Below are 26,778 nucleotides of genomic sequence, written 5' to 3' on the forward strand. Positions count from 1 at the left end.
GTGTTTGTGTTCTAAGTTTACACCAGAGAAACCCACTTAATAGTTAACAACTTGATAACATACTCATACTATACAATGTAATCACTATTGATAATGTTGTTTCCAAGAAAATGCATTCTATTCTCTTCCTTGGAAATCTAGAAATACATTTTCCTTAATCGAGGAGGTGGCTTTAGTAGTCTTCTAGGGTTAGAGATGCAGAACAGGTCTCAAACTAGAGGAACAGAAGGAAGTAGAGACAGAGGAAATTGCAAGGGTAGGACTCTGGTAGGGGCAGCAGAAGTTGCAACCATGGGTGTGAATAGAATTAACTGAGTAGTGTTTCCAGGAAAGCTATTCCAGAAAAGGGAAAAGGAACATTCTACTTGCTCTTTTTCTTTGTTTTTCCTGCCCAAAGTGCAGATATGATGGCTGGAGCTGCAGTGATGATCTCATAGTCATGAGCTGATTTTAAGCATAGAATCCATGTACTAAAGATGTAGAAGAAGAAAGAGTGAGCCTGGAAAATTTGTGAAAATGGGAGCAGTTTTACCAGCCTGAATCTGCCTGCCTTTAAACTTCACTTCCATGAGGTAAAGTAAACATGAATCTTGTTCAAGTTGTTCATATTTGGGTTCTTTGTTCCTAGTAACTAAATACTATTTGTAAGTAATACAAGGAACATAATGAAAATTTATTGAGAGATTTCTCTTTGCCAGGCACTGTTGTTAAGATAATAAATAAAAGACATCACTCTTGCTTTCAAAGTACTTAGTCTATTGCAAGCAAATAGATGACTATAATAATATGTAATGAGTGCTTAGTGTGTTAGGAGAGCACTTTGGAGGGATACTCAAACTCACATGGGGCATTCTTTTAAAGAAAAATCTTGTTGTTTTGTCATGATGCAGACTTAGCTAAAGAATTTCAGTATATTCCAGCTGTATAATACTGGTAGGAATAGATTCTTACTTCTCATCAGTCCTTCCCCAATTTCCTTCATCCCAGTGAATGGCATTTAGGCTTTCATTTTGTCTTTGGTGATGTGTCTAGCTATGAAGCATTTTCATGTATCCTCATGGGATTAGTTGAGCTTTTTGAGCCTGTAGATTGATATCTTTCATCAGATTTGAAAAATTCTTAGCCATTCTCTCTTCAAATATTGCTTTTGCTTATTATCTCTTTCCTATTCTCCTGATGACGGTTAAATGTATGTGAAACCTCTCCTACTCTATGTCACATATGCTGTCTTCTGCATTTTCTATTGTCTTGTCTTTCCCTGCTTCATTATGGATATTTTCTTCTAGTTCAGTAATTATCCCTTCAGCTATGTCAACTGTCCATTGAATTCTTAATTTTGATTGAATTTTCATTTGCTTAATTTCTATTTGGTTTCTTCTCAAGTTTGTCTTGTCACATTTTTAGATCTTCTGATTTCCTACTTGAAATTATTAAGCCTAAGTTTTATCCCCTTGAATATAGTTGATTTACAGTCTGTGGTTGAAAATTCCAGGATTTAGAGTATTGGTTGGTCGATTTCTAGTCACTTTACATCTGCTGGTCTTGTATTCTCATGTATCTAATCAGATCTCATTTAATGCTGGGCTTGAAGCAGTATTTGTAGAAAAATTTGTGGAGGACACTATTTTTCTCCAGAGAGCATTGTCATTTGTCTTACACAGGCACTTATGCATTAGCAATTGAAGATCATCTTTAATTCAATTTCCATGCCTGAAATTTTTCTGGGTTGCCCAGATGACTGGAAGCTGGTTCTATCTGTGCAAGTGCTGGTTTGCTTCCAGTTTACCTAACTCTTATGATACAGCCCCTTGGGGTTCCAGGCTGAGGTAGAAATGGCTCAGCAGAGTTCCAAGTCTTGCCAAATTTTGGACTCTTTTATTCTCTAGCCCTCTTGAGGATGCTAAAAGAACAATTCAACCTCCAGACCTCCTCTTCTGGCTAGGCAAATATAGGGCAAAAATAGCCTCAAATATTGAGCTTACCTCTCTGGATTTCCATCCTCTTTTGATCTTAGTCTACTGACTTCTCACTTATTTGTTAGCTCTTTGATTATCCTTAAAAGATTTTTTTAGAAACCCTGTATTCCACCTTTATTAGTAGTCTTCAGTAATGATTTGAATGATCAAGTCTGCCATAACCAAAACCAGAAGTCTAGTTCCACCAGTTTTTCTCTAAACTGTATCTGGAATCCATCCAATTCTTTCCATTTCACTACCGACATCCTTGAGTAAATACCATTGTCTCTTACCTAGACTACTGAAATAGTCATTTAACTTAATTTTCCTGTATCCTTTGTTGACTCCTTGAATCTAAGGTTTTTCAACCTTAGCACTATGGACACTTCAGGCCAGATAATTTTTTTGTTGTGGACTGTGGGAGCTGGGTGCAGAGGAGCTGTCCTGTGCATTATAGAATATTTGGTATCATTCTTGGCCTCTACCCACTAGATGCTAATAGCACTCTCCCCCTTCCCTCCCCAGTTATGACAATCAAAAATGTCTGCACACATTGCCAAATGTCACCTGGGAACAAAATCACCTTCCATGGAGAACCACTGTTCTAATCTGTTTATTATACAGAGACAAAGTTCAACCTAAAAAGTACATAAGTCATTAGTGCCTCATCATTGAATGCCCTTTAGTGGCTCTGAGGCAATTATTCAAACTTCTTTTAAAACCTTTCAAGGCCTTATATGTAAGGGTTACTTCTTACATTCCTAACTGCATCTCATGCCAATTTTCTGTTTAGACTTTATTTTGTAGCTACATTGATCGTTTTCCTTCTCAAAACTCTTTATACCTATAGGGCCTTTACATGTGATGTTTCCTTTACCTAGAATGCTTTTATTCTTGCTTTTCATCCTGTAGATCTCAGCTTAATTACCATTTCCTAAATAGACATTTTGTTGAATGAATGGATGAAGCTATTTTAATCCTAGATTGGACACCATCTCAGGTGAAACACCTTATTCTATACCCTCTTAACAAAACAAGTCAAAACAAAACAAAACCTAAACCTATCAACTACTCTTATCTTCTCTACCAAGGCAAATTATGATTTTCTCCTGGTTTGCTGAGTCCCAGGAAACAAAGTTCTGGAAAACAACACTGGCCAGTCCTCAGGATTTTTTCTGCTCATCTTTTTTTTTCCCTAATACTATCCCTCAGATTGTTTCATGATCCTATTATGCTTTATGACCAAACTAATGACTTCTGAGAGGATTAAAAACAAACCAAGGTTCTTCTTTGTTTTCTTTTGTATTTCCTTTACCCTTTCTCCATATTCCTACAAACTGCAATTTTAAGCATGCAGTGAAATCACACAGATAATATTTCTCAAAGGGAATTATATCAAATGTGGCTTACTTCATTTTAAAAAAAAACATTACTTGGACTCCACATTTCTTTCTTTCGTGTTTAGGTTCAGGAGGATGTTAAGTAACATTATTTCTCTTTAGCCCATTATCTCAAGTTTCAGCATAATAATGTCCCTGCCTTAAGGTAGAGGTTAGTTTAATTATTCAAATCTCAGTTGAAAGAATTCTGGAGAACTCTATCCAAATCACCAGACATTTAGATTAGCTAACTTCCTGTTGGAGGATAAACAGTCTGCAGATGCTGAATATGAAAGATAGGAAATAATGCCCATTCACAATATTTGTCTACTATTCCTGCTGCAGCTAAGATTATAAAAGATAGAATGTTAACTTCAATAAAAGAGAGCTTGAATTGACAAGACTTATAGTAGAAAATATTGTGAAACAGTATACTGTCTTTTCATATGTACGGTTTATCATCATTATTTATATCAGACTATGAGAAACAGATGTAAGATGTCTGGAGTTTTCTCTAGGGAGAAATAAGTAATACTAATGAAATACAGATTATGCTTAAACAGATAATCAAGAAATTAAAATTTATGGCACCGAACAACTCTTGGCATGGGAATGATCTACTTGAAGCTTCTGAAGGCACCATGCACCTGAGAAGAAATATCAGATACTCTGAAAAGAGAGAAAGGGTAATTGAACATTTTATATGATTCCATATTCTCTCCTTTCTTGGCATATCAATTGTTCTTTTTTTTGCTATTTTTAATGGTTGCACTAGAGTTTGCTATATACATTTACAACTAATCCAAGTCCACTTTCAAATGACACTATATTGCTTCACGTATAGTGTAAGCACTTTATAAAAACAAAATGTTCCTGGTTCCTCCTTCCTACCCCTTATATAATTGCTGTCATTCATTTCACTTATATATAAGCATATATACATACATGAACATACATAATGAAATACATTGTTGCTATCATTATTTTGAACATACAGTTATCCTATAAATCAATTAAGAAAAAGAAAAATAAAAGTTTTATTTTACTTTTCCTTATTCATTCTCCAGTGTTCTTCTTTTATGTAAATCCAAGTTTCTGACCTATATAATTTTCATTTTCTCTAAACAACTTCTTTTAACATTTCTTTCAAGGCAGATCTACTAGCAACACATTCTCTTAGTTTTTGTTGTTTTGAAAAAGTCTTTATATTTCCTTCACTTTTGAAAGATAATTTTCCAGGGTACAGAATTCTATGTTGCTAGTTTTTTCCTCAACACTTTAAAGATTCCACTCCCTCTCTTCTTGCTTGTACGGTTACTGAGGTGAAGTCAGACATAACTGTTTTGTTTGCTTCTCTTTAGGTAAGGTGTTTTTTTCTTTTATCTTTGATTTTCTAAAGTTTTAATGCAATATGCCTAGGTGGAATTGTTTTATGTTTGTTTGTTTGTTTGTTTTTTAACTTGGTGTTTGACATTAATTTGGAGAAATTATCAGTCATTATTGCTTTAAATATTGCTTCTGTTTCTTTCCATCTTTCTTCTCCTTCTGTTACATGTATTGTTAACACCTTTTGTAGTTGTCCCACAGTTCTTGGATATTGTGTTCTTTCTTTTTCAGTCTTCTTTCCCTTTATTTTTCAGTTTTGGTAATTTCTAATGCCTCTAGCAATTTTTCAATTAGACTTCAGGTTTTCCTACCCTAATATTGGTTCCTGCGTATAAGTGTCTGCTCTGGTAAGTTATGACTCTCTGTATCTGCCTGTTTGTCTCTCCAGTTTCGGGGCAGTAGTTTGCCCTGTCACTCTGCTTCTCTGATGGATCTAAGAAGAGTTGTTGATTTTTCAGTTTGTTCAGTTTTGCTACTTATTGTTAGAATGAAGATTTTCAATCTCTTTACATTTAGTTTTCAGAGGCTCAGTTTCATTATACAGTAATGAATGCATCTGCACCCTCTATAGTAATTAACCTTTTTAAAGTAAATAGGACATTCAAAAAATTATGTTAAAGACACATTTGTTTTTCATTCAAAATAAAAACTATTTTATCTCATCTCATGGAAAATGTATACATTTATAATTTAAACTGAATACACCAAAGAGAAGCAAATATGGAGGCAATTTTTCAATTATTCATGCCAAAATTAGATCTTAGAATCCTACAGAGAAGCTGGGCAGGATTCATTCTCTGAGACCAATAGTTGCTCATCAAAGAACTATGTTCATTTTAGGTCTAAAGTTACATAAATGCTGAAATCTTATGTGATCCTACTACCCATTATAAGATATTTAACATACAGCAGTTGTTATATAATGGGATGAAAAAATTACATAGATAGTTAATTCTATAGTAAGTCACAATGAGAGAGTCTTAGAAAACACAGAGAACTGAAATGATAGTTCATTTTTTAAGAACACTTTAAACAGTTTCTGAAAAACATGAATTTTCCCAAGAGCAGAAAACAAAGCAAACGAACAAAAAATTAAAACAAGGTATGAATATAGAATGCTCCAAAGATACCATATAAACTGCAGAGCTCATCTGTTGCTCATCAGAAAACTGAGACTATATCAGACCTTCACAGAAACTTCTGTAAGTATGAGTGAGTGGTATAGAGGCATGAAAGGCAGCTGGGCTTTTAAAGGAGGGGGTTCATAGGTTTGAGATTCATTCTAAGTGTTGAGTGGAGCAAACGCACAATGAAGAAAACAATGATCTCACCAGGGAAGAAGAACTAAAAGGATTTCCTGAAGATTATGGGTCAAGAGAATGACACAGATATGGGTGTTTTTGGATTTATAGTGACATCAGTGTTGAAAAGTTTACACATCACACATTGTCTAAATGGACCCAGATTTGCAGAGGTGAAATGTCAGCCTGCTAATCTAATATGTCTCTTAGCTTCAGAAGACAAGGGAATATATGCCTAATTATTATGCAGGGAAAACAGGTGGAGATGATGCGGACATCCAAGTGATGGGGCGACGGATCTTTGGCCATTCATTTTCCTCCCCAGGACATTGAGTGTCTGTTCTCTTCTCCAGGGAACTGCCTTTCTGCTCACTATTTTCCTGATTATTTGGAAAAGATTGCATTATGTTCTTCCATGATTTCAACTCCTCAAGGCAAACCCTCTGTCCGCAAACTCAAATAGAATACGAATTTCTCTTCTGTGTCCCTGAATACTTGTGCATATCTGTGTCATAGCCCTTATCACTCTGTATGGCAGTAGGTTTCAACTTTTTGGTTTTTGAGCATAGAATTTTTGCCGGAATATTTGAAGACATTAACACGTATCTATCAACGTCACTGTGTTCATTGGGTAGCACTTCAGTCTTGTGTTACTATTTGAGAGGGACGTTTAACCTGCTGATTTATACACTCAGGAGGAAAACTTCTCAAACTTTTCAGTAAAGTGCACAATTTCTCAACAGCTATGGCTTAATATTGCATCTCTTATTCCTCATGGTTCTTTCCTGTAATATGCCACATTGCATAAACTGTTCAACCCCTCTTTCATCTCATTGTATATATCCTACTTTGTAATAAATAAAAATTTAAGTGCTCAAACTTTGGCACATGCCTGTGGAAGATTCAGAGTATACCAATGTCTCATAGTGGCTGAGAACCACTGATTTATCAAAATGGTTGGGCTTTTTTTTTTTTTACTATTACAGTTAAATGAATGAATCATTTGAATTGAACATAAGATACTATAAATATTAAGTCTATATAGTACAAATGGAAGAATTTAAAGGACTTTGAAAAAATATGGCATGCTCTAAAATGTGGGCATTTAATTTTTTAAGTCCCATAACTCTCTGACCTAAGCAGCCGCTAATTTTCAGAACTTTCATGTAAAGATTTTGCAAATATGCTTGCTCTTTCTTCCCTGATCCTGGCCTCTTCTCTGTCTTTTGCTCGGCACAGACATTTCCTGGCTCTTCCCTAAAATTTCATTATAACTCAGAAGTTACATAAGCCTCAGCATGAAAAACTTTAAAACATTAAACCTCCTTTTTTTTTTTTAAAGCTGAGGAATGTATTTTATGGGGTCTGCCCAGGAGAGTTCATTATCATGAAGCTAGTTGTGGCACCTAAATAATTAAACTATAACCAATATACGTGTGAAATCACTGACTTAAGCTTACCTTGGTGACTGTTTGCCATTAAATTAGTAGGATAAATAATTTATGTCAAAATGGAGGCCTGAGATAACGCCACTAAAACTGATAGTACTTGTCCATTAATTTTAAGGAATTAGATGAAACACAATTCCCCAAGTGCAAGCTATTCTGTGGCAAAAATGGTGTGTTAGTTCTAGAGTTGTATAGATGAGGATTATGGAATTGCTCAGCTGATGTGATAGCTAATGGAGTAGGTGTGTATAAAGCATTGTGCTAAATATATGTGGAAGAAAGGGTATCTGTGTGAAGCAACCAAATGAGAACAAAAAAATTCTTGGGTTAAAAAAAATAGAACTGTTTATTTTGGTTTTCAGTTTATGGCAATGATTCTTGAGTTTTGGTTGGTCTCAAATCATTTATCCCCAAAGAAAATCTGATTCAATAGGTCTAGGGTGAAGCCCAACAACATTCTTTTAAAATAAGCACTGCAGATGTTTCTGATACAACTGATTAGTGGACCAAATTTTAATAAGAACAGGCCTGTGCAGTTTGATGTGTTTGACCACCACGTCAGCCAGGTCCCTGTCTTGTTCATTTGTATAGCTCTAAACTTAGCTTGGTGCCTTCACTCAGTAAACATCGCTTCTCCAAAGAGCGCTTGAGCCTAGGTCTATGCACAGAGTGGACAATAAGGCAGACAGAGCTTTGACTATGTGGGTGGAAGGAGAACTTTTCAACACCTCATCTCTTAGGCATTCTCTCAAAGTGGCTCTTTTTTGACAGCTGACATTCTGGTGGGGACTTTGATAGAAATATGTCAAAGAAAACAGTTGAAACCAAGAGTTAGACTGTTCAATCCACAATGGAAACATCAGTGTTTTCAGGGTAAATGTCAGTCTGTTTGGTATGCTATAATAGAATATGATAGACCAGGTGGCTTATAAACAACAGAAATTTATTTCTCACAGTTCTGCAGTCTGGAAGCCTAAGATCAAGGCACCAGCATGGTTTTGTTCTGGTCAGGGCCCTCTTCCTGGTTCATAATGGGTGACTTTTCAATGTGTTCTCACATGGTGGAAGGGGGTAGAAAGGAAAAACTGACTTATCCTGTCTTTCTCCTTAACTCTCATGCTACAACCATACTGACAGCACTTCTGATGCCAGATGTATGGTTTTTTTCCCTACACCAAACAGTTCTTTGTGATACCAGCTGAGTGTCCTGCAATTCAATTCAACTCTGACACTAGCTGGAGTTAGCACAGACTCCATAGGTTAAGGGCTCAGTCCCATGAGACAGCCCCCCCCCCTTTCAGATGTCAATGGCAAGTAGCATGTTCCCAGGTCACCCACAACTTCTGTCTGACTTGGCTACAAATCAGAGATTCCCATGACTCTTCCTCCTTGGAAAGACCAAATATTAGAACAGAACATGCTATTCTAGATACTAGTACTCTTATCACTTAGGAAATTACGAGGGTTTTAAGAGCTCTGTGCCGTGAAGCAGGGGCAGAGACCAACTGATGTATTTTCTATAAGGGCTAGCTGGCTTTCTGGGGCCTTTTACAAAAGCACTGATCCCATTCACAAGGGCCCCATCCTCATGACCTAAGCACCTCCCTAAGACCCCACCTCCTAATACCATCACATCAGACATTAGGATTTCAACTTATGAAATCTGGGGGGATGCAAACATTCAGACCATAGCAGTGAGACATAGGAAAAACTGTGTTGCCTTCTTTCTATTTTGCTCCCTTGCAAGCCAATAAGGCTGACCTCATTTCTTGGCCTAGACCCAAGGATGTTCTCCTATTGTTAGAACCAGGGGGGTACCCTGGACTAGTGGAGAATACAACATCAAAGGAGTAGTTGTCAGTCTTATGATTACATAAAAGATGCTAAGTGAACAGGTACTAAGGGCTGCTAACTTAGGGGTGGTGGGGGGAACGACATTGAAGAATTGCTGCTTAAGTTGAGAATTGAATGGTCAGGGGAATTTAGCAAAGTAAAGAATATAGGAGTTGGGTTGAGTGGGGGAGATTTTCATGGAAAGCAAATTGAATGCATACTGGGGTGACTTTGAGGAAGAAAGCCTAATTTGTAACAAAAGCTGAAAAACCAGTAAGGCTGGATCCCTAGAGAATGATGGGAGATAGGCTGGGAAGATAAGCAGGGTTTAGGCCAAGGAGAACTTTACAAGTCACTGAACTTTTAAATTGAGTGACTAGGCACTTAATAAATATTGTAATTGAATATCACAATAATCTCAAAGTTGAGAAATAATCTCAAAGTTCATAAATTTCCTTGAACCTTGATATGGCAGACCCTACTTACATGCTAACAGAACTCCAGTTTGTTTGAGGTTAGCAATATACCCAACCCCAGGGCATGAATCAAAATAGGTCTAATACAATCATGTCTGTTTTCTTCCTGTTTGCCAGCTACTTACTCTCCTAGCCTCCCTCGTGTAAGGAATGGCCTATATCTGGCCAATCAGTTGTAAAGGAAAGTATGCTCAGGGCTTGCATTAGTTTCCTGTTGCTGCTATTACAAACTACCACAAACTCAGTGCCTTAGCACACAGATGAATCCTCTTAAAGTTCTGGATGCCAGAAGTCCAAAATCAATCCCATTAGGCTAAATTTGAGATGTCAGCAGGGCTGTTCCTTTGGGCAACTCTAGGAGAGAATCAGTTTCCTTGCCTTTTCTAGCTTCCAGAGGCCCACTGCATCTTTGCCTTGTCATTCTTTCCTCATATCACTCCAACTTCCTGCCAGTCATTATATGACCTATTTTTCTTCTGTGTCAAACTCTCTGTACCTCCCTCTCATAAGGACCCTTGTGATTACATACAGGGCTCACCTAGTTAATCCAGAATCATCTCCCATCTCAAGATCCTTAATCATACCCGCAAAGTCCTTTTGCCGTATAAAGTAACACTCACTGGTTCTCGGGGCTAAGATGAGGATACGGTGGCTATTATTCCACCTACCAGGTCTTTGGGTAAGTATTTGCTTTCTGATCATTGGAGAGCCCTCTTTTCAGTCTCCCCGTTCCTTGCTAAGAATTCGTGGGAGAGATTATTTTTGTAGCCATGGTTTTTTATTAAACATTTTTAAAATAAATTTTTTCCAGCCTTATTGAGGTATGACTAACAAATAAAAATTGTATGTATTTAGACTGTACAGTGTGATGTTTCTTTAAGGTGTAAGATGTGATGATTTAATATACATATACATTGTGAAATGATTATCACAAGTCAATACATCTGTCATCTCACACAGTTACTTTTTTGGTGAGTGTGTGTGTGTGTGTGTGTGTGTGTGTGTGTGTGTTGAGAACACTTAAGATCCACTCTCAGCATATTTCAAGTATGCAATACAGTACTATTCCCTGTAATCACCACAACTTAATCAGCATATAACTGAAAATTTGTACCCTTTGACCAACAGGCTCTCCATTTCCCTTACCGTTGAGCCACTGACAACCATCATTCTACTCTCTGGTTCTTTGGGTGTGACTTTTTTAGATTCCACACATAAGTGAAATCATACAGCACTTTTCTTTCTCTTCCTGGCTTCGATCACTTAGCATAACGTCCTCCCCAGGTTCATTTTTTTTTTTTTTTTTTGCGGTACTCGGGCCTCTCACTGTTGTGGCCTCTCCCGTTGCAGAGCACAGGCTCCGGACGCGCAGGCTCAGCGGCCATGGCTCACGGGCCCAGCCGCTCCGCAGCACGTGGGATCTTCCCGGACCTGGGCACGAACCTGTATCCCCTGCATCGGCAGGCGGACTCTCAACCACTGCGCCACCAGGGAAGCCCCCCCAGGTTCATTTTTGTGGAGGCTCGGATGCTTGGAGCTGCTGCAGCCATTTTATAACCAGTAAATGACATCAAAGGATGAAAACCCCACACTAAGGACAGAGAGAGGCTGGGCTCTTGATACCAATGTTGAGCTACTGCACAGAACCTTGAACAATATGCCTCCAAATTTCCTTTAGTGAAGACAGTTAACTGACTTTTCTATTGATGCCACAGTTAGTAGGTATTGTTACTAGCAGCTGAATACATCCTCATGGTTCCGTTTGACAAATGAAGTTCAGTGTTGTTTGTAGCCAGAAAAATGTTATATTATTTCAATATTATGTGGATCAGACTTTAATAATATAGACCTTAATATTAATATAGAACCAGACATTTGCACAGACAGAAGAGAATGAAGAGAACATCTGGTTCAGCCTCTTTATTTTAAAGATCACTAATTTGAAGCTCAGAGAGTTGATAGATTTCTGCAAAGTCAACAGCCAAAATTCATTCATAACTAGGATTACAATTTCATCTCCTGGCTCCAGGTTCAACAATATTACCCCTACCCATGAAGCCTTGGAACAATTGAAATGATAACTTGGAGGGGAAAAAAAGGTAAAGAACAAACATCTTACACTTTCTCTTGGATGCAGGCTTTAACTAGATTTCAAGTTCTTCTAAGATAATATAATTTAATGGGGAGAGCTCTTGACGTTAAAAGGCAAAATTTGTATTTAAAAGGCTAGGATGGTGACACATTAAAGCACTTTCAGGAGGTTAGCAATGAATACCAAGAATAACTGATGGTTGTTATGATACAAGAACAAAGAAGTTGATTCTCTGGATTTAAAGGTGTTTCAGTGTCATTGTTGCTCATGAGGAGAAGTAGACACCTGGATTTCTTTTTTTCTCAGGACAGCTTTATCCAAATAAAACTCAGTGTGTTTCACCAACCCATAATGGAAAGTGCCTGTCACTCCTTGAATATCGTCATGTGGTTGGTGGCCGGTGGATAATGGAGCACTGAGTGTCAAGGTGACTGGCTTTCAATGAACACAAAACTAAAAATTATAGACCTGTCATTCCAGAGGCAGGCCACAATTAGCTGTCTATGCAACTTGAAATTTCCATTTTGCCAGCTGAATAATCCGTTGACTGGAGTTTCTCATTTTAGATGCATTTCCAAGCCTTTTGTGTGCTGGTCTTTTAAAATGTGGATTCTAACGTAAATAAACAGTGCACTTAATCAGATGTATTCTTTTTTAGAAACACCCCCTTCCCAAATACAGACAAACCCCAATATTGTTTTAATAGTAACAACAATAGTGGGACAAAATAATTTAAACCTTGGGTATTTTATTTAGGGATAGTAAAAATTCAAGCTGAAAAATGAGAATCATGCCTTAATATCTGGGAGTCCAGGGTTGAAAAAGAGAAATCGAGTTTTTGGCAGTTAGATGAATTGATAAGATCACGAGGTGAGAAGTAAAATCAGTGCTAAAAGTCAAAACTGGGGAATTTTAGTCTTGGAAACACTGACTGACTGAAAACTGTCTGTTTACCTGTTTTCTATCTAGATTTGGTTTCTAATTCTATATCTGAGTTCTATCTTTCCTCTATCCTAGCCTTTCAGAGCTAGAGAAAATGATTCCAAAGTGAGGTCTATTGGAAAATTGTATTGCAATTTCCATTCGTTTGCTGTAAATGCAGTAAACTCCAGGACTCTGCAGTTTCAGATCTGATTCTGGACCATCTACTTGAACCTGGATCTTCACTACCCTCCCTGTCCCTTGCCCCCTGTCCACAGTACTCTCTGCCTTACTTGGATGATTCCTGTCTAAATTTAAGTCGACTAGCCACAAGGATGCAAGTAAAGTTGACCATCAATACTAATTAAGGAAAAGATCAGAAGTCTGGATCAGAAGTCTTTGAGTGAAATTCTCACTACAAGTCTTGGAAATCTCATGATTCTATTTAACTTTTCCATCATCGTTTGAATTACTGAAAATGTTAGGCAAGTTTACATGGAATAGAAGAGGCTTGCTAGACACAGAAAAAGAATTGAATTTGTATTGTATTGAAATAGGTCCTAACTAGACTGTTGATGGTGAAATATTGACTATTCTATTGTTTTGAATGACTGAGTGTCATATTTTACTGGGAATTGATTTCTGAGGCTCAGTCAAGGAGTGATTGAATTTGCAATTAGTCACTCTGTTGTGTAACTCAGATTATGCAAAGATCATTCTGAAACAGCAATTGAGATTTAACCGAGGATGTAGTACATGGTTTCTCTTTAATTTCTCTTTATTTGTTGTTGTGTATTCAGTTTTTAAAGTAGCAAAAGACCTTTTTTTCATCTCTCTAGAAAAAAAAAAGGACGTAATCTAGGCTTGACTATCTGTTTTATAAGAATCTAAACCTAGCAATTGGTTACTTTCCTGTCTCCCATTTCAAAAAATAGTAAGCTTTGTCATTTATTCCTAATGATTAGCACAAAAAGGGAAAGGCTTTTCAAAACCAAGATAGAATCTCTGTAATTCCGAAAGTGGCCATTTAAGAAATATAAACTGTGACGATAAGCAAAGGCTATTTTCTCTAAAGGAAAGCATTTTCAAATGAACAGAACAAGCAAATGTGGATTTAATTAGGTGGAGTCAGATGGGTATTAATTATTCACCTTTCCAGGGCGAGAATAGCGTTGCTAAAGAAATGAATAAGGCATGCTACTGGCTTCTTTCCTTTCTGTTGCTGCTGCTCTGATCTGAACTGGCTGAAGATATGATAGCAGGGGGACAGAATGAAAATCTCCCCTTCCCTTCACAACTGGGGGTAGATTGTCTTTGAAAAGCATAGTATCATCCATTGAAATAAAATGTTATTGACTATCCACTTTGAGACATAATAAACCTTCTTATATTTCTTTCTTATGTCAGGACTATACACACACTCATTTGTTATACTCTTTTTAACACCTGAAAAATAAGCTAAAGTTTGTCCTAATTTTCAGAGTTACATATATGCTAGAATTAGAGATCATAGCCAAAGGGTCAAAAATTCAAGTTGATGAGAGTCACACAATGACTAGACCTGTTTACTTCTGCACAGTCTCTTTTAAAAGCATTTGTTAAGCATCTGCTCCCTTGCCCAAGTAGGATGCATGATGCATATGGAGTCTTTCAATGAACTATACTTAAAACCAGTGCAGTAAAAGATCAGCACTCATCTGAGTATCAAAAAATGTGTTCGTTCCGGGGCTTCCCTGGTGGTGCAGTGGTTGAGAGTCCGCCTGCCGATGCAGGGGACGCGGGTTCGTGCCCCGGTCCAGGAAGACCTCACGTGCCGCGGAGCGGCTGGGCCCGTGAGCCATGGCCGCTGAGCCTGCGTGTCCGGAGCCTGTGCTCCGCAACGGGAGAGGCCACAACAGTGAGAGGCCCGCGTACCACAAAAAAAATAATAATAATAATGTGTTAGTTCCAAGTGGCAAAAAGTGGAGTCAGAAAGAACCTAGGGATAAGATTTAGCAAATTTGGGCTCTAGTCCTGACTCTGCTAGTGACTACATGTTACATATCTCTCAATATTTGTCAAAATATTTGTCAGTGTGTGTCGGGTGGTGGTGAGCACATGTGACAGGATGGAGCTGGAGGGAATAGAGGCAGAGAGAAACCAACCCTGAATAGTGTTTCCAAGAAGCGAAAAGACTCTGTTATCCTGTCTATGTCCTAATTACATGCGTACTATACACACTTTTGATTCTTTAGGTAACCTCCTGTTAACTGCCTTTTATAGCTGAGGAAACCAAAACACGTGAAGACAAGTGAGTTGGCTTAAACTGAACAGCTTGTCAATAACAAAGCTGGAACCAGACTCTAAGCCTCTGATTTTCTGTGTAAGATACATTTTCCCCCTAAATGAGTTATTTTAACCATGGGTCTCTGAAAAATAATCTTTTCAAAGTAACTCTGCATCCCTATAGGTTGCTGCAGATAGCTCTTTTAAAAATTGAAATAACTATGATCATCTTAAGTCCATTATAAATTTTGATCTGGTATAGAAAAATATGCTATATTTATATGTTAACTATGTTTTAAATTCCATGTCTATAAAGGAAAAGAATTGTAGATATATAGGAAAAGATCCTATTCTTAATTTAAAAACATATTTTGTTGGGGAGAGGTATGTAAAGAATAGAATAGGAGTCAAAAACACTGAATCCACTTGTGCAATGACTGTTTAGGTAAAATTCCTTGGTGAAGCTGGAAACCACTTGAAAAAATGTGTATTTGTATGCATGTGGAAGAATCTGTATTAAACTTGAAACATCTGGTATTATTTTTTAAAACAATATTCCTTTTGGTAAAGTCCAGGAATCAGGTAACAAAGTGTCCCTTTCATTGTGAGAGAAGTTAAATTAGACCAGTTTTCTTAAATGATTGAAAAACTTATGAAAAATACTGTTAATCCCTATAAATATTGTCTTTCTATACACCTTTGTAAATGTATTTTTTTATAGTAGTTGCTACATTTGTAAAGAGGTAGGTGAGTCAGAAACAAAATAAATGCTATGGGGAAGGTAATTTATAGACAAATGTAATGAATAAACTAAACTCCAAATTAGTACAGCCCTAATAACACGTTCTACTTCTCTTCCAAATCTCAATTGATTACTATTTTGTAACAGACTTTCTGCATATTATAACTCACTGATGCCTTGGTGTTGTTTTCTGCAGCAAAGAGCTCTTTTTTTCTTTTCTTTTTTGATGGAATAAAGGTTAAGCAAATTTTATAGCTTAAACTAATTTTTGAAAATGACCAGAATTATGCCATTGCTATAAATTATCTTAAAACTGTATGTACATAAAGATTGGCCATTTAATGAATGTATTATTCTTTGTTAACATTATAGGTGGACTTATATCCCACACTAAAGTGGTCATAAATAATACAGCGACTGCTAATATTAAAAGCAGGTTACTATTAAAACCAGAGTTTTGTGGTGCGTCTTAAATACCAGCATTCTCAGGGGTCTAGTTAAAAAAAAAAAAAAAAAAAAAGACAACAGAAAGTCATGGAGCAGTAGTTTATTCCTCCCCTCCACCCACCCCCAATTCATCTGGCTAAGTTTTGTGGGGCTTTTTCTTCTCATGAAAATTATTCTGTCACATCAAGCGCGTGTGTATGTCGCTGGATCTGAATTGCATGTGAATTATACCTTGAATAGATTCCCCAAATTGGAGAAGCACAAATGTTCCCCTTCTGAATATTTTAGACTTGTATGAGTTCTCTCATATTTTTGTTTTTGTGCAAGGCCGCTTGTAAGGCGGCCTGGAGTCTTGAATGCCGACAACCTCCATTAGCATTAATGCTGTTCTCTTATCTCCCCTCACTCTCCTCAGCTCCCCCCTCGCTCTTTCTTGTCTGACGGTTCCCTGACACCGTTGACAAGGCTGACACCACCAATCAGCTTCCACTCAGCAAGGTCACTGTTCAGACTTGACTCGTGATTGGCTGCTGCGCTTCAGCGTGTTATTACTGTCTGATTTGATCGGAGGCAGGGGGTGGTCTCCAATCAAACAGAGAAAAGGTCCTAGAGAAGGTAATTAAATCCTGTCAGAGGCAATTATCGGTTCCAGGGCCATGACTCTGGCCCTGAATGCAGATGATCTGAAACTGTATTCTTGTAGAAATTCAAGAGGGCTCCTGGCATGGTTCAGCTAGGCATAAAGGAAGCAGCAGGCTTTCTGCAAACAATGCAGCTCTGTATTATGAACCTTTCTGCCTTTTTTCCCCTTTCCCCGAAGACTTCTGTTTTCACTGATCAAAAATATTCCTTTTCAGGTCACATTCTAATTAATTTAATAGACAAGGTTTTCCTTTCTGGTACATAAATAATGACAAGTTTTACTAAAGAACTTCTGCCCCCAACACGGGCTGTAACAAACAGCCTTTATCAGGGCAAACCAAAGCCTGTAATAGAAGGACACTAATATGTAGTTTGGGCGAAGGGAGAAAAAAATTTTTAAGCCTCTAATATGGATGTTCTGCCTGAGGTGGATCCTACCCTGTTTATACCTTCCCGTGCTTGTGATGGAGTTTGCTGCTGTGACAAATCTTGAAGTTTCTCTGACGTACTCTAGTGATGGCAGTGTGCATTTAATGACTACAGTTTTTAAAGGACAGAGAAAAGCTGCCACAGATTTCACTCTGTGAAGAAAGGACTTCTCCCTACCCTTCAAAAGAATATTTAAGAGAGTTAAAATTTTAAATTGAGCTTGGGAAATAAAAACAGAAAGAATGGAATTTTTTTTTTTTTTAATTTTACTTTATTTTATTTATTTATTTATTTTGGCTGCTCTGCACGGCATGTGGGATCTTAGTTCCCCGACCAGGGATGAAACCCGTGTCCCCTGCACCGGGAGCACGGAGTCTTAACCACTGGGCTGCCAGAGAAGTCCCAGGAATGTTGTATTTTTAGTTGGGAAGAGAAAGCTAAGATAAACTCCATAGGTGCCCTTCTGCTCATCTATAGACAGAAGACTTTGGTTTTGTTTCCTGTGTGATTTCTCTTCAATTGTTATTAAGTAAGCTTTGAAGTATGGTTTTTGCCCAAAGAACCCAGCCCTAAAATGTAAACCTCTCTCCCCTTCCTGAATCATTATTAATTGTTCTCAGTGGTATTAACCAGTTTAGCATGAAAAATATTTGATAGGATGAAGGTACTTCATTAAGTGTCTATATGCTCACTCTACTGGCTTTAACAGACTTTATGACATATCGCTCTCAATTACTGTCAGTCTTCCAAATGGATAGCCTTGATTTCAACCTTTGTGTTTGTGAGGCTGGGTATTACTTTTTCCAGAATAAGATGTTCAAAACACCATTCAAACAATTTCTGTATTGTTGCTGATGAAACAGTTTAACCACCAGGGTTTCTCCCGAGGGAACAGTTAACTTTCCTCTAATCTTGGTTGTTTTCTTTGTTTCTAAAACACCATATTCCTTAATATACCTGACTTTATTTGTTTTGTTGAAACATAAACAGATGCTTTAAGCAAAACATCATTTAAAAAAAGTTGTCCCTGCTACCAGTCCGTTAATCAGGATGAGGTATCAGGCTGGGAAAGAAATTGGTGGGAGAAGATGTTAATAATAAGGAAAACTGCTTTGGACACTGGTCGACTGAGTTAAAAAAAAAAAATCTCAAGTCCATATCTGCACACATGACTGTGAAAATGATGTTTAATTCATCCCATATTGCATTTTTGGAACATCAAAGGCTTCATCAACTTCCCTAATAAAGATAAAATAGATACAGAGATAGAAGCAAACTGCTCAAGAATCTGGCAGCATATTTAGATCATCAGGCTTGCTACTATTACAGAACTATCTCACTTTTCCTCCATGTGAGTGGCAACACTGTTTCATATTTCATCTAGGGTATTTATTTTTATTTGACCAACCATTGTATATTATTGTGTCATGAGATTATTTTGTTTTGTTTTGAAGTGGTAGCTATTTTACTGAGGACACCACTTCTGAAAGAAATCTTTATCTGTGAAGAAAAGAAAAGTTTTGTAAATAAAACAAAAGGGAAAACATTTGAAATATTTTCAAATTATAAATAAATTATAAATAGTAATTAAGATCAGTGCTCCTAAAAGAGGGGAAAAAAGAAAAAAAGAAAACCTGGGTCACATGTGCCTCTTTTACTGGAGTCCTCTGTACTCCAGGCATCTTTATCCTTTTTGCTCTAGATGCATATTTCAAGCTCCCTCACTTGATTGGGAGCTGCTTAAGGATAGGGATGGTGTCCTACTCCATCCGGTGTACTCAAAAGCCAATAAACTGAAGAATATCTTATTCTACAGACCTTTATAGGACGCCCCTATGGGTCTCTGTGAGATGGGACCACTCCCAAGTTGAGATCCTGGAAATCATCATAACCGTATAGCAACATTATTTAATCAGACAAGGGAGTTAACTAAAATGTCCTACTGTGGCATTATGTGATGGCTCTTAGCTGTGTCAAAGTGTTTGATATGTGCTCCAAATAAAGATGGGAGTTCCTTATGTTATTACTTAATTTTGTGGCCATTGAAGCACCAACCATCAGAACTGCCTTAATGCAAAATATCTGAGATCACTGTACCTTTAAAAAGGTTTGTAAGCAGAACTCTCCAGGGGACATTATGTTGTGTTCAACGCTGAAATGTATTTTAAAATTTACAATGACTATGCAAAACATGGAAAATAATTCACATTTATCTCCTTATGTTCTGTTGCTTTGGTCAGTGTTATTGGATTGGGAAGAGTGGATTTGCCTTTTAATTGGTCTTTTTCAGATTTCTGGTGAGATTCCTACCACCACTGATGACAGGAGTATACACAGCCCAAACAAAGCCCATTGAGGTACATTTTCAGGATGGTGCATATGGGAACAATAATTTATGAACAGTAATAAGAGCTGGGTATGCAATTCCCTGCCTAACACCAGAATAAGTGTACCCCACTGATTACTGAGTGCACTGAAAATACTTGAGTAAAAAAGATAAAAGTCATCTGCTGTTCACCTCGTTTGTAAGTTGGAATTCCTCGAAAACAATTGGAAAAAAAAAATGAATGATGTGAAGATCACGATTAAGCATTGTGTACTAAGAGCTATATATTTTTATAAAAAGGGGGTTGGCAGTGAAAAATTAGCTAGACCTTGCCACATAGGGAATGAAAAAATTAACTTTCCCTGTTCGGTGATATTGCTGCAAATTCGCTGTGTTGCAAGCTGCATTTCACCCCTCAAGGGATCTGAAAACTTATCAGATTCTATTAATTTATTGGCTCTGTGCTGAGGTGTATTGTAAACCAATTTTAAGTACTTCATTTTGCTATTTATTCACTGCTTCCTAAAAGAAGCAGCCTTTCCTACAAACCCTGAGGGTTTCCATAATCAGTTATATTATAACTTTCCTCAACCTGAGGATATGAAATCTAAATACATTTAAATGTTTTATTTGATGTTTCTTAGTGGGTGTCACCTTCATTCCTGATTTGCAAAATTAGGGACATATTCTTTCAGCATTGGCATCAGGGTTGGGGATTGAGGATGTGATTGAAGGAGTACCCCGTCTTCCTATTTATATTAGTTGGCAATTTTATCCCTCCCTGTCTTCTGGAGACAAAAATCTGCACATGTGGATGGTGGAGTAGAAATGCTCATTTTAGAAGGAGCATGAAATTGACTGGCAAGGTCAGAGAATGGTGGAGAGGAGGGGAGAGCCGTGGTTTGGCACCAGGGGATCTGAAGTCTAAGAAAAGAGAAGGAAGAAAACGTGGGAGTGTTGATGGGACGAATGGGAGAGAGGTGAGGTCGGGGTGGAGGTGGAGAGAAGAAAAATAAAACCTCTCTGGTAAATGGAAGCAGGGAAGGGCACCCAACTAGAAATCACAGGACTTGGTGGTTCTAGATCCGGTTCTGTCCTAACTAGCCGCCAGGGCTGATAGCTGTGATCAGTCCTGCTCAGCACCTGCTCCATTTCCTTCCCTCATCCCAGGGTTGCCAGGTAAAATACAGGGTGCACAGTTAACTCTGAATGTCAGAAAAATAAGAATAATGTTTAAGTAAAAATATGGCCCAAATGTTGCATGAGACATACTTATACTAAAAAATGTATTCCATATTTATGTGAGATTCTGATTTTATTGGACATCTTGTATTTTCTTTGCTAGATCTGGCAACTCTACCACCCTGACCCACAGTGATATCTGGAGCTTTGTGCAGGAAGATGCAGAGGTTCTGTAAACATGGGGGCCAATGTCAGTGTCAGTCTGAAAATTGCCCCTTGGTCAAATTTCTGCTAAGAGCCTTGAGGTTTGTTTATTTCTTGCCTCTTATCCCTGTCATCTTTAGATACCACGGCAAATATTTTCTCTTTCATGTTCTAATACCTAAACTCCTCTGTCCTTCTACTGCTCTCCTATTAGTCACTCTCTTCCTCTCCTTCTCTCAACTCTTCCCACAGTGTGTCCAGGAGTCCACAGTTCATTATTGTTTATCTACATGTTTGAGTTTCCTCCTCTCTTAATGGAAACACTGTTCTTCCCTGAGGATCTTACTTCCTTTGTAGCTGTCTTAAGTGGAGACCACTCTCTGTGAGTTACTCCAAGAACTATGGAGCGAGGACACAGAGGGGACATTCTCATTGTAACTTCCAAATCCCATGAGAGCCCATTCCCTGTCTTTACCACACTTTTCCCTTCTATGCTGGCAACTTCTCATCTCCTGTTCATTCTCCACAGGTAATAAAGCCTCTGTCAACTGTCTCACCCACAGACAGGTGAGTGAGGCCGTTCTAGACCATCCATCCCCAGCAGAGCTGCCAACCAACGACAAAAGTCAGCTGATTCCACCTAGACTAGAAGAGCTGCCCCAGCCTTTATGGCTGTCCCTGTCATCTCAGCCAACTCACAGAACATGAGCTAGATATTAAATAATTGTGGTTTTTAGCTACTAGGTTGTGGCGTACTTACATCATCTTTTCCTTTTTATATATAAATTCTATCATTATCCTTGAGAATTTCAGCGTCCATATAGAGATTTTACAGACATGCTTTCCTTACATGATTTGGGTTCTTCATCTTTGAAGAACTCTACCTTCATTTAAAAAAATAATACCACTAGTAGGGCTTCCCTGGTGGTGCAGTGGTTGAGAGTCCGCCTGCCGATGCAGGGGACACGGGTTCGTGCCCCGGTCCGGGAAGATCCCACATGCCGCGGAGCGGCTGGGCCCGTGAGCCATGGCCGCTGAGCCTGTGCGTCCGGAGCCTGTGCTCCGCAACAGGAGAGGCCACAACAGTGAGAGGCCCGTGTACCGCTAAAAAAATAAAAAAAAAAAATAATACCACTAACATTAATGGTTAGAATATGGAGAAAGAGGCAGAAGAGGGTAAGGGGGAGTGGGACCAAGTCTCAAAGTTGTAATCTAAAGAGTTGAAATATTTTTTGGATGGACAGCAGAAGTGATGACAGGCAAGTTGGAAACCTTCTGTTGAAGGATAGTCAAATCTAGACAATTTAATCAAACTTCTCTGTCTAAAAAATATCTTCCCCTCAATCTGCCATGGGCCATACTCCCCCAAATATTGATAGATACTCAAGCCAAGAAAATGAACAAGGTTTGGTTCAAATAGGCTGTAATTAAAGAATGTCTATAATTGTGGGGACTCAATCTAACAATTGTGTGATAATAAATTTTTTTCATTTTTAAATAATTGACACCTTGAGTTCTGAAGAGATGAGATGCCAACAGATATACTTCAGTGCCTTCCAGAGAAGAGATAGGAGTGATAATCTTCAAGTGGGGGTAGAGGTAAAAAGAAGGAATTAATATGGGGATAATGGGAAAGGGAGATAAATTTTATGAGCTCATAAACCTGATGAAGAATAGGCATTAACAGTGGAGGAAGATGCTGAAAAGCATGGACTCTACTGGGCATTTCATCCATCTTATGAATCAATAAATTCAACTCTTTGGGCCTTGTTTTCCTCCTTTGTAAAATCAGTGAGTTGAACCGAAATCTAGCCTTGAAAACAAGTCTCCTCAAAACACAAAAACCAACCCTTCTCTCAAAGATCATCTGCATCTCTCCTCTTTGTTCTAACAGAAATTTGCACTTCCCAAATTATGCATCGTGTAGAAAATTGTAGTAGGGTGACACCCAGTTAATTTTTTTTAAAGCTTATTAACATATCTTGAATAATTTTACCCTCTGCCCATGACACCAAAGTTTGCAGAAATGTAGGCTAACTCATGTTTTGAATTTTGTTCCAACAAACAATCTTGAAAAAAGCCAGTATTGAATATATATTGAATACATAGTTGAATTATAAGAAAAATCTGACTGTCTTCCTAAACTCACACTTTTTTGGGGGGGTCATTTCATACTTTTAAAAATTTGTTTTGTTCTCTTCAAAAATATCATCAATGCGTAATGTGGAAAACTTCAAAAACACAGAAAATAGAAAGGGAAAAAGTGACTCATATTTCTTCCACCACAAAGTTGCCATGCTTATCACACTTTTATGTCCTTTAGTCTTCCTCCCTCCTTTACTTCCCTCCCTCCCTCCCTCTTTCCCTCCCTCCCTCCCTCCCTCCCTCTCTCCTTCTGTCCTTCCTTCCAGCATCATGAAACATCTATTGTTTTTATTGTCTCTATTTTAACATACTATGAAAATACTCCCACATAAATGCACATTCCTTCTCAATAAGTTTATTAAAGTAAATCTTACAATGCACTGTACAATTTGATGAGCTTTACAAATGTATACAACCACATAATAGACACAATTCAGACAGAGAACTATTCCTCCTTCCAGTCAGTTCTTAACATTACCTCAAAGATAACTCATGTTTAGATTTACCTGTCCTTGAGCTTATTTAAATGGAATCATACAGTTTTTAGTCTTTTAGGTTTGGCATATTTTCCTCAACATAATGCTTTTGTAATCTGTTCATGTTGCTACACATAGTTCCATCTTTTTTATTGCTGAGTGGAACGTCATGTGATATATGAATATACCACAATTTGGTTAGGTTTTTCCATTCTCCTGTTAATAAACATTTGAGTTGTTTCCCAGTTTTTTGCTATTTTGAGTAAAGCTGCTGGAAAAATTCTTGTACAAGTTTTTTTGGAACATGTAAACGATTTTCAGTGATTGCGTAGTATACCGCCGAATCTGTACACTATATATACAACTCCTATTAATTCAACCCCTATTGCTGGTCAGTAAATTATTTCCTGTTTTCACTAGCATAAAGAATGCTATGGTGTAAACCTTTGTGAGTTTTCTTGCCCCCCCTTTTTTATTATGGTAAATACACATAACATACAATTTACCATTTAACCTTTTTAATTGTGTAGTTCTGTGGCCTTAAGTACATTCACATTGTTGCACAGCCATCACCTAGATATAGCTCCAGATATATTTTATCATCCCAAACTGAAACTCTATACTCATTAAACAATAACTCCCTCCCCCAGCCCCTGGTAGCCACTATTCTACCTGTTATCTGTAAATTTCACTGTTCTACGTACCTCATATGTGTGGAATCATACTTTGATTGAATATTTATTCCTTTGTGTCTGATTTCACTTAGCATAGTGTTTTCTGGTTCATCCAAGTTACAGCGTATATCAGAATCTAATTCCTTTTCAAAGCTAAATAATATTCCATTGTATGTCTATACCACATTCTGTTTACCCATTCATTCATTGATGAATGTTTGGGTTGTTTCCCCTTTTTAGCTACTGTGAATAATGCTGCTATGAACATTGGTATACAAGTATCTATTCCAAGTCTCTGCTTCCAACGCTTTTAAGTGTATGAATGGAAATGGAATTTCTGGATTATACAGTAATTTTATGTTTCGTGTTTTGAGGAACTTCCATACTGTTTGCCACATTTTACTTTTCTACTCTGTGGAATGCACCAGGATTCCATTTTTTCCACATCCTTGCCAACACTTATTACACTTACTGTTTTCTGTTTGTTTGTTTTTGGATAATAGCCATCCTACTGGGTATGAAGCAGAATCTCCTTGTGGTTTCCACTTTGTGAGTTTTCGTACATAACTCTGAACATATCCCTGATTATGTGTTTAGGTGAAGTTTCTAAAAACATAATTCCTGTGTACAAGGTTCTGTCCATTCTGAAGTCTCCTAACACGCATAGTCACACTTCACTGCAGAAGGGTTATGCTGATTTATGCTATCAGCACTGATACGAATCCTTTTTACTTTTAGACGAGTCTAAATTATTCTAAATCATTCACTTGATGGTTTCCAACATCTGGATATTTTGCCTTTATTACGGCAATTATTCAGTTATTTGGAAGTGTTTCATATTTTGCATACTGGTGATCACTGATGGTTGTGATGATGACCACTAATTAACTGTTATCCATCAATAACTTGAAACCTTTTATTAATTAACTATGATTCATCCATATTTTGTAGATTGTGCCTGCCTTGCTCTTCTTGTTCTCCATGCAATGCTCTGTCTTCTTTTATTTTTTATATCGGTACAAATTTTATTTTTTTGTGATTAGAGAATTTAATATCCACTCTCTTAGCAGCTTTCAAATACACAGTACAGTATTGTTAGCTATAGTCACCATGCTGTACGTTACATCCCCAGGACTTAATCATTTTATTTTAACCTCCTTCACCCATTTCACCCACCCCTCACCCCAGCTTCTGACAACAACCAATCTGTTCGCTGTATCTATGAACTTGGTGTTAATGCTTTGCCTTCTTAAAAAATCTTGATAAAAAATAGTAACAATAATGATTCCTTGTATTTGCATAGAACTTTAACTCTTTAAACTCTTCCACACATGTTATGCTCTTGGAGTGTCATAGAAACCCTTCCAAGTACGGAGGTACGAAATGTACTCTTTTAATCATTATTATATGTGAAGAGGCTCTAAGGCCAGCCAACTAGTTTGTGGCATAGGCAGGGTGGAGACTGAGTGTCTCAATTCCTATTCAGAGCTCTTTCTTGGACACTTCAAAAGCTTTCATAAATATGTGGAAAAAAGTCAGTTTTTAAAAAAAAATCACCATATGTATACTATTTAATGTAAAAAAGTGAACTCCAATAGAATTTTCCACTTTGTCAGGCTCAACACATTTAATTTTGATAGGATGCCAAGATTTAATGAGGAAAGGTGCATAATTTCATCATTACACTGAAAATAGACATTTCAAAGCAAGCACAGTGGACAAATTAACTCATCACGGAGAGGTGATAGTTTTTTTTATAATTAATCAGCTTTTAATTACTTAAGACTCATAGAACCTTTCAGAAAGGCAGGAAGAAAACTTTCCATAAAAATATCTAAAGATAAACCAAAGATGAATGTATAACATTTGATATCACTGAATGCTCACAGTGGCATTTGTGGTTTTCTTGAGATTTTAGCAAACTACTGTCAATCTTTCCTTAGTATTCTGCATTTGACTTAGATGTGTATGTTTCAAATGACAATATTACCTCCTTGACCAAGCTTTGTCAGTCTCCTCCGAATCCTATTCTCCTGGAGGCTTCAATGTTTGGAATTCTGTGTTCCTCTTTACATTACCCAGTGGTAGCAAGGATCCTGCTAAGTCACTTTAGCAAGAAATCCCACCCTGGATATCTGATCTCCCTCAATATCTGATCAAATCTTATCCCCACCGTTCACCTTGGCCTGTCTTCACATTTTCAACTTCTTCATGAGTTTTTTTTTTATCAAAAGTGTTGTACTGTTGCAACTGTCTAATGTTATTCCGTATCCAGTAAGACATTTGATCTTTAGGGTAGGAAAAAAAAAATCTCTGTAATGCTTTCGTAGTTGTGAAAACCTTATCAATATGAAAGTTGTCATGCCTTTAAAAATTAAATTAGGAGGTAAAAAAAATAGAATCCAAATTTAAAAATTTACACTCTTGTAGTATGAACAAAAGGTAAGAGTTTTTC

Source organism: Phocoena phocoena, chromosome 8 (genome assembly GCF_963924675.1).
Source record: "Phocoena phocoena chromosome 8, mPhoPho1.1, whole genome shotgun sequence".
Classification (NCBI taxonomy): domain Eukaryota; kingdom Metazoa; phylum Chordata; class Mammalia; order Artiodactyla; family Phocoenidae; genus Phocoena; species Phocoena phocoena.